Below are 16,214 nucleotides of genomic sequence, written 5' to 3'. Positions count from 1 at the left end.
AGAGAACCGAATAACCCTATTAAAAATGGGATACAGAACAAAACAAAGAATTCTCAACTGAGGAATATAGAATGGCTGAGAAGCACCTAAAAAAATGTTCAACATCCTTAGTCATCAGGGTAATGCGAATCAAAACAACCCTGAGATTCCACCTTTCACCAGTCAGAATGGCTAAGAATAAAAACTCAGGTGACAGTAGATGCTGGCGAGGTTGTGGAGAAAGAGGAACACTCCTCCATTGTTGGTGGGATTGCAAGCTGGTACAACCACTCTGGAAATCAGTCTGGTGGTTCCTCAGAAAATGAGGACCCAATAATACCACTCCTGGGCATATACCCAGGAGATGCTCCAGCATGTAATAAGGACACATGCTCCACTATGTTCATCACAGCCTTATTTATAATAACCAGGAGCTGTGAAGAACCCAGATGTCCCTCAACAGAAGAATGGATTCAAAAAATATGGGATTTCATTTTTGAGAATTTCCTTATATAATCTGGAGCTTAAATTTTTTTCTGAACACTCAAGGGGATGATGTAAGTGTCTTTTTAGGGCTGATCACTTAGCCAACACCTATTCTCAGCACCTCATAAAGCCACAAGTCTCTTCAGTTACTAGTGTACACTGGAAAGAGAGGCTTCCCTGGTTAAGCTGAGGAGTAGCATTTGTTTTGTCTGTGGTCCTCAGCCTGGAGGTTTGACCACTTTAAGGATGGCAGATACCTTGCATATTGGATATTTACATAATGATGCATAACAGTAGAAATAATATAGTTATGAAGTAGCAATGAGATAATTTTATGGCCAGTGGTCATCTCAATGTGAAGAACTGTAATAAAGGGTTGAACCATTAGGAAGGTTGAGAACCACTAGTCTATGAGTATGACATTTCATGGTATATTAACTTAGTTAAATAATACTGTTCAGTTCTCCATAGTTTTTGATCATGTTTACAGTTAATGGGCATTGATTCCCCCTTATGTAGTTGGCCTCTAATCAAGTCAGAGACCAGCTGACTATCCCTATAACAGTGGTATTGCACAAAGGGGTGGACTTTATCTGGCATGATGGTCTTGTAGATCATAGCATACATAGTTATCTCAGGGCACAGCTAGCCCATTTCTTCTAGAAATCTCTGTAGTGCCTTCTAGGACTGTGAGAGCTGGCTTTCAGAGGGGAACTTCAAGCTCACTTCCATTCATTCCATTGATGTGTATGAATGATTAGTAGTTTCTTCAGCAATAGGGTCTCATCATCTTTTAGTTGATTTCTGGTAGAATCATGCCTAGAATAAAAACAGTCATTTAGAATGAAATACTTGATTTTCACTGTATGTGTGGTAAACATCAAGAATAGTTGTTTTCTGGAAATACTCTGGCCTTGAAGACATTGATGTAGAAAACACTGTTTTCAGTTGTCTATAGAGCTGGGTTTCTGAAGGTACTTTATGGCCTTTGCATGAGTTTGGTCACAGGAGAGTTCTGCCATACCTGGAATGTCTTCCATTATTGGGTACTGCAAACAGGGCACAATAAGGACTAAAGTTTCACGGGACTGCTGTTTTCCTTCACAAATTATAGATCAGATTAGCAGCTTTGATATGAGAAACTTGTTACCCCTCGACTCCCTCATCAAACCACCTTTTGTGTAACAATCAATACATGTGCTTCCACAGGGTTCAGGTTCAGTCCACGAGAGGCTGATCTGCTCTGCTGCTCAGAAACTTAAGTTCATTCTTCAGTGTACCGCTTTTTCCAATCATCCTACATAACTCAGGACACTGATGTCATCTAGTTCTGGTGGGGAACTAAAGGAAATGGCAAGAGTACCTACTGTTTTGGAAGCCTTGGTAGTATCAATGAAAAAAAAAAACAACCTTCATAGGCTCATGCGTTTGAACTAATGATCCTAGTTGGGGTAATTTTGGGGGAAGTTTATGGAAGCATTAGGGGATGCAGTCTTATTGGCAGATGTTTGTCACCTTAGCAGGTTTCAGGATTTGTGACCTCACCTGGCTCTCTGCTTGCTCTCTCACTGTTTCCAGTGTGGGTATGAATTGTAATTACCATCTTTCTGCTCTTCTCATGATGTCCTGCCTTCCCTTCCATGAGGACTCAGTCTCTCTGGAATTATAGGCCAAAACTAACTTCTTTACCTTCAAATGCTTTCGGTCATGTTATTTTATTACAGCTACAGAAATATAACTAATACAGTGGTACCACACTCCTGGTACTAGGTTTATGTTTAATAACTCATGTCTTTTGGGAACAATTTTATCTAGCCTTACAGTATCTGCCTTAAATCCCTTGTAAAATGAATCTTGTATTTTAATTGGGTTATGAGGTAGTAGATATCCATATAGACTTTTCAATGTCTCTTCATTATGATTATCATCCCTCTGCCCTTATACATCCTGCATTTCCAGAGTCAATCTTCGTTTAAACCACTCTATCGCCATCAACTCTTTCTTTCCATGTTCATAAAACACTTTACTATCCCCCATCCCTTCAAAAGCACTCACCCAAAGGTACCTTTCTATATTAGAAGTATCAACAGGACCTCTAAGTTGAACATACACAATTAAAAATTCACATATGATATTTTAATGGTGTGTATTCACATGTGATAGGATTCACATGTGATGGCCAGTAGTGTAGTGTTTGTATTTCTGTGCTTGAGTTATCTCATTTAGTATAGTTACCCAGCTTCTTTCATCTATCTATCTGCAAATATCATTTTGTTGTATGTACGTAACATATTTTCATTATCCTTCAAGTGTCATAATATTAAGTGGGTTGTATTATATCAAACAGGAGATAAGATTGGGAACTTATGAGAAGAAGAAAGAAGAAAATAGTACAGGGGCAAAGAAGAAAAGGGCAATGATTTGTGTTGGAAGATGCAAAGTCCTTTCTGGGAATCATCCAAACTTTCAGTCAGGTCCGCAAAGCTGTGCTGCTTAGCTTTTTTTATCAACTTGACACAAACTAGCATCAATTGAGAAAATGCTATCATGAGATTGGTCTGTAGAAGAGTACTCGGAGAGTTTTCACTGTTCATAATTGATGTTAGTGGCTCCATCACAGTGTAGCTGATGCTGTTCCTAGGGAGGTGGTCCTTAATTGTATGGAAAATAATCAAGTCACTAAATAGCCTATCTCCATGCTTCTGGTTGAACTCGTGTTTCCAGGTTCCTCTTCAGTTCTTGTCCTAAATTTCCTCAAAAAAAATAGACTATAACTTGTAAACTTTATTTCCTTTTGATCATGACATTTATTAGATAGGACAACTATCTGAGTGATACTGGAATGTATAATGCATAACGTATAAGGAATGTTGCTTTAGCATTTAACATTCCTATTGATAGATACACAGGCTTTTGAGATTATTATAAATGCTGAATTTTCCTACAGGTGCTATTAATGTAACTATTTTATACAGAAGTTGGATATTACTCAGTGGCCCAAAGAGTATAGCATTCCATCAAAATAAAATAATAATTCAGCAAAGTTGCTAAAAATTTCCATTTTAAAACATGGCATTTTAATCCTTGAAGCATGAATAGAAATAAAGTAATACTCAAACTTTTTTATCAATTTTCACAAGTTATAATGGATATTCCAATTATTTTGTGTAAATTACATTACCAATTCTAAAAGTTGCATAAATTTTTACATTTCTGGAAGCAAAAGTGTTATAATTTGACTTGCAAATATTTTTAGCAAACAAAACAAGCTTCGAAGTTGACAAAAATGGGTATAGCATGTATACAAATATAAAGAGTTACTTAGCATCCTAGGGTAGTTAAATCTTTTGCAAAGCTGAGAGATTTGGGCATAAAAGAAAATGCCAATTTAGCTGCTATTGTTTGCAAACTCTTTAGCTTCACACATAGTAGTATCTGTTCCTTTCTATTTGTATTGCTGCCAGCTTCAAGTGCCTTCATATATCCATCCTTCCTTACTACCTGCAGTTGTTCCTTAGTATTCAAACTCAGTTCAATTCCCACTTATTAAAACACTCTCTGACAGTGCTTGTAAGGTAGCTTAGTAAATCAAGTGCATGGGAGAGCCTTCCAAACCCAAGTTCCGTTCCCAAAGCCCATGTAAAGATAGAAGCAGTGAGCAGAGTCTACAAAGTTGCCTTCTGACCTCCACACCCCACACACATCACACAGGTACAAATACACATTCACACCCACACTCCACAATCCACATGCTCCCTCCCCGAAACTAGATCACAAGGACTAAACAGGCTATCAATGTTTTCTGGGTTATTGTATTGCTCAGAATCCCTTTTAAACAGCTCTCGTACATGATACTTGGCTGATGATCTTTTGTACATGATCTTGACATAGTCCTCGCAGTATTCAATACTTTGGAGATCTCTCAGTGTTATATGTGGCTATGGTTGTTTCAGCAGAGCTTTAACCTCTTGGCTAATAGGCACCTTAGGTTTTTCTGGTGGTGGCTTGAGGAAGGTATGCTATATCCTTACCACTCATCAGTAAACCAGGGGGCGTTAGCTTTGAGTGTTCATCAATAATTGTGCCTGGATTTGTTAATTTTATTTATTTGCCTACCTTCTCAGAGACATTTTCTTGCTTTATGTCATTTTACATGCTTAGGCTTTGTAGTAGTTGAGCTTTGCTCTCTAAGTAAGCTAGTTATCTTAAGTAAGCTTATCTCTTACATTCTCTCGTTTTTTTCCCTCCCTTGAGTCTTCCATTCCTCTCACTGTTTCTTCCTTTTTTCTGTCTCTTGGTATATATATATATATATATATATATATTTTTATTCTCTGTATTTGCTTTGGTTGAAAGAAACTATTTAGAGTAGCAACTTTATTTTTAAATATGGATTTTTCTTTCTACAGTTAACTAATGAGTTCCATAATATTATTGCTTCAGACTTTAATTTTGCTCAATATTGAAACTGTTTTTAAATATCCTTTCATTTTCTTTGCTTTTGTTTATACACATGCTTTTTTGTTTTGTATCTTTTCCCTTATTTTTTACATATTAATTCCTCCCTATAATGTGGCTAAATTATTGACATTCAGATTCTTTGACTTCTGTTCATCTGGAAAGTCCCAAGTTAGAATATTTTAACATCATCACAGCACAAAATTTATTTACTTGTCAGAAATTCGACTTAGAATTTTAATCTTTGCCAAGGCTATCCATGTGTTATTTGAAGGGATCCAGCTATAGTTTTCAGTCATCATCACCTATTGGAGTGGATTAAGAATGCTCTGTTAGATTATATCATTGTTTGGCTATGATACCTGGTTGGTGAGTTGTACACAATGCAGTTTCAACTCAAGAACTAGTCAACTTAGCTAGAAGTTGCTGTCACACACCATTAATGTTAGTACCAGCAGAGGCAGGAGAATCTTTGTGGGTTCAAGGCTAGCCTGGTGTATAGAGCTAGTTAATCTCACTTGCCAATTTTGTGATAAAATGCTATGAATCTTTCTTATATTTGTTTTCTTTCAAGGTAGATGTTAGTTTGTGTTTCTTCTCCTTCAAAGAGGAGTTTGAATATGAGAGATGAAACAAAGCTAAGATGAGGTGTGTTGTACCCTTAAATCATGGATTCCTCTAAAATGTAAGATTTGCCCATCATTCTTGTTTAGTTTATTGTCTACACATGGTGACCGCATGAATGCTTAACTGCCTCAATTATTCAGTTTCTTTTATTCCATCCTTACTCCCTTTATCTTTCTCTATTTTCCAAGCTGCTACAAGAATACAAGAATAAGGAGATAATTTTAATTGGCTCCTTCAAAGTCTGGTCCTGTTAGTAAACAGTCATCAGTATATTGTTGACAGGACTAGTGCGTCTACAATGTTAAGAATTTTTAGAAGGCAAATAAACTGCTCTATTCTAGAATCTTCTGTAGGTTCGTTGTGACTTCTTGTGGATATTTATTTCTTTCGGTTGCACCTCCTTTTCACCTTGGCTGGTGTTGATAATGACTTATTTGCTTTTGAAAAAGTATATTTGGCCATGCGTGAAAACTAAGTGGAAAGTGGAAATTATGTGATATAGTATCCCTTACACCGCTTTCTTTACTCAGAAGTCTAGCAATTGAATTTTATTTATTGTCCAGAAACTTACCTACAGAATTATTTGTATTTAAAATTTTACTTGCAACTACTATTAGACAAGCCCTATAATTTATGGCCGGTTGAGTACAATAATTTTTTTCTCTTTTATTTTCTTTTATATTTGTGTTCCAGCTTTTAGTATGAACTATATTTTCATATTGAAGGCTTATTGTATAACTCTGAGTCCAGACTGACCATACCCTGCATTGTTTTGCCGATTTGTTCATAGACTTCTATTTTTGCTCTAACAGGTCTGGACTTTTTCTGTTTGCTGCTTTCATATGCTGATTTCAGACTGCGCTTGATTCTCTCATTGTGTTCTAAAGAAAGGTTTATCCATTATTCACTGAAATAATAGAAATTAAAATGTTGTATAAAGACAGGCGGTGAGGCTTTATTTAATTAAACAAAAAATAATGATCTAGAAAATGCAATGAAAAGTGGGGATGGGGGCAGGGCTTGTTGCTGAAAGTCCTTACTGATAAGAGAAAACGGAAGTCTTCGTTCAAGAAGAAAAAGTAAGGGAAATTAAGGTCAGACTGTGTATTTGGAATATTCATGACTAAAAACGAGTGGAAGCAGGACTTTTTCATTGTGTGATTCTGAAGAAATGCTAAGATGCCATTGATTTATATTTCTCAAATCCTGCTTCGGGTAGGTGCACAGGCGCTTGTGATAAACAGGGGCTCTAGGTAGCAGGCACATGCATCAGGCGATGGCTAGAGTCGGGCCTAAACTCCTCTGTAGTTATCTCCACTTCTACTTTGCGCAAGTATCATTGAGGGATGTGGCGTTGGGGTGGAGGGGACGCTAAGATAGTCTCCAATTGGAGAACAAAACTAAAGGGACTGTAAATTCTGTGTTGCCTGTCTCTCCCCAGCCCCCCTTTCTGGGTTTTAAGGTGGTTTAACAGATTTTCCTTTTTCCCCGTGGCATACTGTTTACATTTTCTACTGATTCCTACAGTACTTGTTCTTGTGGGAGAAGAAATGAGGAAATATATAAAGAATAATCTGAACAGTAGAAGGATTCTCTGATTTCTCTCTCAGCAGTGGTTTTCCATCCGAGTGGCTCCTGGGTAGGGAGTGTATCAAGCTAGGTTGGTGCCAGCTGGGTGCAAATTGCCTCTATTTCATGTTGTCTGCTTTGTACTATTACCTGCCTACAGCAAAACAGGGCCCCTCCAGTAGAGTAGTCTCTTTAACCAAATATCAAACAAATTAACCTTTTGGTGTGTTCCTAGGGTCCTCTCAAGTGAAGGAACACTCCTGTGACATCACTGATGGCAAAGGTTAGCCTAAAAGTAAAATGAAATCATCCGGCCAGCCAGGCCCTGCGGGAGAATCAAGGCTTGTAATTAGATTGAAGGCTCCTAGGAAACAGAGCCCTGTTGCCGGCAGAGCACTCGCAGAAGCTAATTGGAGTAAGCTTTTGCATCAGCGCTCCTGCTCCGCATCACTTACAGCCTTGAAAATAGCCGTAATGATGTATGACGATTGAGTCACTCCCTAATTTTAGCAACCCAGGCTAAACATGAATTACAAGACGAACATGTGCTTGACGTTGTTCTATCTCTCATTTGAGAGTTCTGGGATGCTCTAGGTCTGGACTGGCTCACAATCGTGGTGGTTCTCTGAGAGTGGCAGAGCTTGGAGTAGATCATGCTAGCAGGCTCAGAGAGCTTTGCTCAAGGACCAAGCAGATTCCCTCTGTTCGAACCCATGATAGTCCTTGTTTACTTGTCTGGTTGGGTGTCTTCCTACCTCTCTTGCCAATTGTTCTTTTTTTTTCCCCTTCAAACAGAGTCTGACCAAGACTTGCAATTGTTTTAAATGATTTCTGTGGTCAGTTAGGGAGAAAGAAATCTGATTATCAGGCAAATAAGCTGAATTTACCATCTGCCTGGCTATCGTGACTCAAGCCAGAAACAAACTGACTTGGGAGGCACAAGAAAGTGAGCAGGAACAGACCCTATCTTGTTATTTGATTGTCTGATCTCCTTGCCAAACCATCACACCATCTTTCACTTACATAGCTCCCTTCTTGTGCTTCTCAGGGTATAAGAAACGGGCGAGTTTTTGTTTCTTCATGGCCTTCAAGTTTTAAAGAGTTGTCAGTCCTTGGGTGATGGACTTATTATAACTAAGATAAGTAAACATTCAGGACATATTTCTTACTACTCTTGAGACAGCTGCCATGTTTGAATTCTCTAAACCTCCCATTCTGCGTTCACAGAATAAAAATTCTGTGACCCATGATTGGCATTCATAAACACAAAGTTTTATTTCGGGCAAATAGGAAATGGTGAGGGTGTGCCATGAGTTATTCCTTTGGAAATTGTATTATAACAACACTAAAAAAAGAGCTTAGATTTATGGACTTTGCTGTGCACAAGGCTGATACTTAATCATGTTAAATGATGATGCCATTTAAAGCTCATGCTCCTTGCACAGGTGGAAAACCCAGGCATTTGCATGTCTTTACAAAGACACACACCAAACAGATTTGTGAAGGACTCACAAATGGAACAGTCACATCGCAGAAGCCTATACAGATCACAAGTCCCTGTTTTCAACACGTCCACATAGCTATCCCAAAGCAAAACTCTCTCCATGTGCTCACATTAAGTCTGTTTATTTCTTATATATGGATGGCTTTTACATTTTGCACTAGCTAATCTCTTGTCCTATTTCAAATCAGAATCTGGATATTATTTACCATCTGCCTCTGTGGGATGCACTTGCCAAGTCCCTTAATTTGGTATAATTGGCAAGTTTTCAGTGTACATAATTTATATTAAAAAAAAAAAAGCTACCCTGAAAAAAAGATTAATTAAACCGTTTCTTCTGGGTCCCTAAAAGTGCAGCGTTTTCCAATAATATGACTTTAGGGCCTTAAGGTCTTCTGTGTGTGTGTGCTGTCACAGCTGAGCACATTAAAAATGTATGTTGGGTTGGTCCCTGGTGCCTCTGAGCTGGTCAGAAAGATGTCACTGGCACCTGGGTAACATCACAAATACTCACTGAATTAAGCAGCTTGCATTTGCATCCAAGTCTTTTGTTCCAAGCTTTCCAGACATTTGAAAACACTAGACTGCAGTGTAATTTATGGATACCTCTGTGTTGGCAATTCTGTCACTGATATGATAGGAAACACTAGAAAAAATACACCCAGATGTACAGAATTCTAAATAGGGGAAGTGAGAGACCATAAACTGACTCAGACAAGCAACACATGTGGCTAGGAAATAGGCAATGGACAGTTTCTTTCCCCTCTAGTCTTTTAAGTCTCCCATGAAGCTCCTGGTCCTAGAGATATATCCTAGGTGTGTGGCGGTATCTTCAACCTTCTCCAGTTCTAGCTAATGCCACTGTGGGAACTCTCTCTCAGACCACGCCTGTCAGAAGTTAATGCATCTAGTCCCCATGGTAAAGAGAGAAATAACAGTTTTGCCTACCTTTTTCTAGAGTGCTTCTGTGATTCGTCAACCTGCAGGTGGAATTTGTAGACGAGCATAGAAATGCACGTGAAGGTGCCATGCCTCTCCCCCTTTACCCTGAAGTACTCATCTTTGCATCCTTTTCTAGTCTCTCCCTCTTCCCTTCCAAGTCTCAGCTTGAATAATAGCATGCGCATGCTACCCATCTTAACCCTTGGTTGATGATGTCTTATTCTGTGCTTCAGAAAATACAAATTATTAAAAAAAATGTGGGTAGTTGCCATTCACTGTTCTTTGGAACCAAGACCATCTAGGGATTACTTAGGTCCCTAATAGTTACTATAACTCATAGCTTACTACGAATTAAACATCTCAGACTCTGAAAAATTATATTCCAACAGGTCCCCCTCCAACCCCCCCATGAAAAGTATATCAGCCAAGTAGGGCCAAGAATGCCAAAGATTTATGACTTTCTTGGTCATGAGTCCACTTTCTATTTACCCATCAATCTTAGTTTATGATTGTTCATATCTGGAGATGGTCTTGATCTGGTCAAGACACTCTGCTCATCAATATATGTTCAGATTAAAGTTGCATGTATTGAATTAGTGGGAGTCATGGTTTTGAATTGTTGTTGGGTGCAGCAATATCAGCAGTCTTGGATGGCTTGTCTTACTTTACCTCTAGGCACAAGCTTCATGATGGGATGTCATGGCTCCAAATTCTAAGTCCTATGCCTGAGTCACTCAGGAAGATTGTGTTGTAAGGCATGTGACTATGTAGTTTGATTTTGACACAGTTGGTCCTTACATCATTATTCCAGGTCAGTACAAGGACAAAGCAGCTTCTATTTTCAGAGGTCACAGATATGGAGGAAGTGATGATGTCTTGGAAGTCTTTTCTATGGCTGATGAACTCTGTGTATTGCCTTTAGTCTTTATCCCTTTGTATGGACTTATTTTGCTTGATTGTGCTGTTGGATTAAGACCCATCATTTAGTTCTCGATAGCCATCTAAAGCATGGTACTTTGCAAAATAAATAAAGTTTTGAGGGCTAATTTTATTTTAATTGTTTTGTCTGCATTTTAGTATTTTATCTCATTTTCATGGTTGGCATATAACATGGGTAAAGTCTTTCTTCTTTCTTTCTTTGGAGAATACTTTGACCTTTTGAGGCTATTGTAACACCAAGTAAATTTGTATTTTCAAAAAGAAAAGGAAATCAAAATGAGAAGTTTTATGCCCAAACTGAGTTTATCAGCCTGTAAAACCACATATTTAAGTGAAACCATCTTTAAATATACAATTTAAGTTACACAATTTAAATATACAATTTAATTATATTTCATATAATATGCATATATACACATATATGTATATTATATGAAATTCAAGTGTGCATACATTATATAGACCTACGTATGTATGTAGATATATATATGTATGTGTGTCTCTGTGTGTGTGTATAATTTTCAAAAATCTAAGGCAATTTATATGCATTACCTTCATGTCATTTTCATTCTGCTCAAGAGCTACCTCAAAAATTTATTTGCTGTGAAAGTCCTGCCTTGTATACATACTCTGGAGACTCTTGAAGAGGGCTAGAGACCAGGACACTGTTCCCAGGAACTAATTTGTAAAGCATATCATGTAGCAAAGAATTAAGGAAGTTTTCAGAAGGTACTTTATCAAAAATTAAGAGGTCTTTTCATAATTAAAAATATGCTGTTGCTAGATTGATTAAGGTTAGTTTATATCTACTATCCTATTGTCATGGGAAAACCTGTAGAATGCTACAGGTATTTACTTTACAGCTTAGGTTGAGTTAGATCAGAGGAACTATATGTAGTGTTGAATTTGTAAATCAAAAATGAATATGTCCCATCTATTTAGCTCTGCCATTTTTAGTGTGAAACCTCCCAGTAGCAACAGAAAAACAAATAGGTGTGGCCACAGTTCAGTTAATACTAGTCAAACCCAGGTGATGGGCTCGATTTGCCGATAGTCTGTCTGCTGTTTGTGCTTGCTCTACTCTTATAATACATGTTTTCTTCAGATGATCCACAAATTAGAGACTTACTCTTCTTGAATTTCATGGTGAAAAAACTACAGCTATATATGTGAGTCCTTTCAAGAAACTAAGAAACATTTTAAGAAAAAATATATACAGAGTTCTTCAGAGACATCATCAAAATAAGCATTGCATATACTCAAGTCTCTTAATATTTACAGTGAATTACGATTCATACGAAAAAGGGGAAACATAGTGTTACAAAAATTTCACGAATTCAAAAAAACCTACATTAGGCTTTCCCAGGAATTTATGTTGAATACTGTTCTAGGGCTAAGTAATTATATCCTTTACCAAAGAGTAGTGATATGTAAGGTATAGAAACCAATGTCCTGGCAGTTCCAGGACTAGTCCATAACCTTCCATCCCATTTCCCTGGGAAGATATCGCTGCATTTACTCGCTGTAGGACATTGAAACTTAGCACTACTCTCACAAGTGAAACTCGGTACTAAGCTCATTAATGATTAAGGACACTGGAGATGTCCTTTGTGTCACGGATGTTTAATGCATGAATTTGAGTGTACATTTCATGCCCGCTTCATTACAGACAATTAACCAAACAAATGAAAAGAATAAAACACAAACAGACTGGCTCCAAAGCTTCTGTTGCAGTCCCAGAAAACCGAGAGCATGGAAATCTACCAACGATATGCTCCAAAAATATGGTAGTTTGGACAGAAGAAATAAAAACCTTCCCTATATTGAATTCTATTATTTGTAGTCATCTAATTAATTAATTAACTGACTTGTGGCCGCCAATTGACATGTCATTTTAAGAAAGATATAGTACAGCTTCTAACCATATCCCAACTCTATGCCCAACAGCCTAGGAAAGAATGAATTATAACTAACTCAAATGGCCTTGCCATTATTTTAAGTCACAACCTTTACTGTACACTCTGAAGTTAAAGCTAAGAACTTGGACCAAATCCCACCACCATGGTCAATGTTGGCAATGCAAAATTTGCACAAGATGCCAGTTTTCTTCAAGAAATGAGATTGGATTTTACCCAGAAGATATATGGGCTATCTTTACTACCATTTATTGATTGCTATGGGCTTATGTCCTGAATACTTTTCATGCATGATTGTTAAGTAATCCTAGAATATACAAATTATATCATTAAAAGTATATGACTGAGTAAAATCACATCGACTGGCGCTGTGATCCACAAGCAGCATCTGGTGAATGGATCCAGGTTTCAAGTTGAGACCTAGCCACTGCTAAGGCCCATTTTACCATCCACTGCCACTCATTGGCACTAGGAAGACTACAGATGTAGTTAAATATTTCCTGGGGAGTATGGTGAAAAGTGTCACTTGCACAAGGCCTTTATCATTAGAGTCTGATTCAGGTTGCACCTTTCCCCAGTATTACAGAAGACAACCACTCCATCTCTTTAGAGATAAATTTACGTGAATTGTGGGATACTCCCAGCTTTCTCATGTTAGCTCGAGATAGTTACTCAGATTATTGACTACATGTAAATAAATCTATATGGTGAAAATAAAAACAGAAAAGTGTTGGTTTGAACAGAGTGTCTATACAAGGGTAAGAGGGGAGAACACACAACTTCCAGTCAAGTGTTCCGGGATGGTTTTAGGTCTGGTATACAGGTCTCCGGTGTAGCTTAAGTCATTGGCACTTGTCCTGCAAGAACCTGTTTTAAGCCCATTTTATTTAGTCCTAGAATTTTCTTGTCACTTTTACAGTTATGGCCAAGAGAAGTTTAGGAATGGATAGAGACAGACATAGTTTCAGGGAGAAGAGCTCAAATAAGTTTCCAGAAACCAGTGCTTCTTAGAATAAGCATAGCAATGCGTCTTCACTGCCATGGGAATGATGTGGGCATGAAAAATGCCAAGTATTGCTTCTGCTGGCCTCAGTTGAGGGCCTTATGCAGCATGTTCAGACATGCCTGGATTCTCCTTTAGGTACTTTCTGCTCTTCTGCGCCTTACATCTTTAATTAACATTCATGGGAAACAATAGTAACTCCATCAGCCTCTGGTCCGTCTTTCATTACATAGTGATCACATGAAACCCCACATGTAGAGATGATAGAATCTTCTATCAATCTGAATTAGGCAAAATTCTGTAGTTTAACCAGGTAACATTTTCATGGATGTAAACAAATATATTACAGATAATGAGTTGAAGAAATAGGTATGAAATTGGATTTAAAGCCTTAATTTAAACAAAATATGTTCCCTAGTTTATATCCAATCAATACACATGGCATATGAAATTTCATAAAATATGATACAGTACATTGCTTCCTCCATATAGCAGTCAGTATTTTTATAAGTGTGGAGTATTACTGGATGATAAATATAATTAAGTAGAGCAAAAGCATGTGAATTAAAGCCATGAAGATTGTTTTTTCCTTATGAAATTACAGGCTTGCCAGTGAGCTTGTAGCCATTAATACTATGCTAGCAGAGAAACATATTAGCCCCCAAGGGATAGATTCTTATTATCAGATATGGATTTTGTGGGCTTTAAATTATGAAGAAAAAAATGTTGTATTTGTCTTTGAAAGCAAGGGGAGAAAATGGTAAACAAACAATTAATGTTAACTTACAATATAAGGGTGTTTGCTTTCGTACAGTTTGCTCTATAGTTAAAGCTACTCTCTACATTGCATGCACAATTTCATGCAAATTGGACTTAATTTACTACATGCTTTGCCTCTTCAATTAAATAAAATGAGAGGATGATTTTTAACTTTAGAAGAGTGAGAATTCAATGTGGTTAGAATGTTTTACCTCTAAATTTTCTGTAAGTAGCTCATATACCCAGATGTTTATTTGAAATAATTAATTTAACCAGGGTGCTGGGAGCTTAGCATGGCCTGGGATGCTTCAGTGGTTGCCTTGAGGCGCCGATGCACTCACAACAAACAAGAGCATGTGAACATGGCCAGCACTGCTTTTAGTTATCTTCACAGAACACCTTTTTATGTCCATTTTCTTTTCCTTTCCTCTGTCCGAACTGACTAGTCTTCAAAAACTGAATTATTGCTTAACACACATAAGGCAAAGTCTCTGATAATGAGGTGGATTCATTTCTTACAGCTTATGCAAAAAGCGATCACAAACTGAGTGACTTAAAACAATAAAACTCTGTTATCTCTCTGTATTTGAGGCTAGGTGAAGTCAAGAAATTGACAGTACTTTTGTTTGAAACCAGAAAAAGCAATTCCACTTTACCACTTCCTGGTTGCAATGGTTGGTAAGGACTTTGGTGTTTCTTGCCTTTCAAATTTAATGCTCTTTAAAATCTAGTTCCCAGATACATCTTCTTTCCTTCTTTCCTTCCCTTTTTTTTTTGTTCTTTCTTTAAGGTGGTTTCTTTCTTTTGTACCATAAACTTGCCTCGTTCTCTGACCATTCCTTCACCCCTAGCCTCCTGAGATTTTCTGTGGTGGCATTCCTGACTCCTGAGCAGAGACTGCAGTCGTGAGCTACCATGCCCTGCTCAACAGCAGTATTCCAAACTCTGTCTCCACCATGTTCTGTCCTCTTACACCCATGTCCAAGTCTATGTCTTCAAATAAGGACATTATGCATAGTAGATTGAATGCTGTCTTTATTCTACTACGATTATATCAGCAGCAGCAACCTGGTATTAGCCCTTTTGTGTCACTGAGACCAAAATCTATGACCAAAACAACTTAAAGGTTACAAGGTTTTGCTTATGTTTCAGTGTGTTATAGCAAGGAATCTCAAAACCTCTGATTCACACCGTCTGCTCTTGGGGGAAGCAGAAGCACTGATGGGGGAGAAGATAGTAAGCATAAAAGCTTTGGAAAATGGTTTGAGTACAATCTGTAAAGGCTGAACCCTAATAACTTACATCTGCAAGCTGAGCCCCAGCTCCTAACGTCCCACAGCTATCCAAATATTCTGACAAGCTGGACTGAACAGTCACAACATAGCCTGTGAGAGCTATTTCATATGTAAAGTATGGAACAACAAACAGCAGCAACAGCAACAACATACGCAAACCTCTGTCTTTCAAAAAATGTCACTTTTACAATGCATGGGAATTTTGCTTTTCAGTATATCTTGAGGGGATTGGCATATAACTTATCATATGACAAGATATTTATGTTCTTGTGCAATTATTTCTATTTAGTTGTCTTCATTATCCATTCATGATTGGAGAATGGGAGTTTTGAGTATTCAATTTCTTCTATGCAGCATGCACTTCACACATATTTCTTAAATTAATTTCAAAAGATTTATAAATAGAAAGTATTATTCCAGTATTACTAGGAATGAATTTGAAGTTTAAAGACAGGATTTTTTTTTTCAAGATTTACTTGCCCTGGTCTGGAGATGTGTCACAGAAGTAGAGTTGTTACCTGGTTATCTGGCATATGCAAGCCTAGTTTGAGCCCTAGTACTGGCCTCCAAACTGAAAATTTACTTGTTCTCTAGGTCTTAGCTCTCATCCTTCCACATTAAGGAGGCCATCTTGAGAATTCAGACAAGAATTGGAATTCTACTATTTCTTTATTCAATCATCTGATTAGTGTTCAGATTTTGATTTAGACTATAAACTTCATAAGATTGGGCCCAGGTAG

The 16,214-nt window shown here is 37.6% G+C and overlaps 1 long non-coding RNA gene across 1 annotated transcript in view; it reads left to right on the top strand.

Annotated features, from left to right (window-relative positions):
- Gm20125 (predicted gene, 20125) overlaps positions 1-16,214 on the top strand; it is a 144,689-nt gene that overhangs the window by 64,061 nt on the left and 64,414 nt on the right. The gene's annotated exons all lie outside the window — the stretch shown is intronic.

This window comes from Mus musculus, chromosome 10 (genome assembly GCF_000001635.26).
Source record: "Mus musculus strain C57BL/6J chromosome 10, GRCm38.p6 C57BL/6J".
Lineage (NCBI taxonomy): Eukaryota > Metazoa > Chordata > Mammalia > Rodentia > Muridae > Mus > Mus musculus.
Note: the sequence above shows the minus strand (reverse complement) of the source record. Positions and strands in the feature narration are given on the sequence as shown.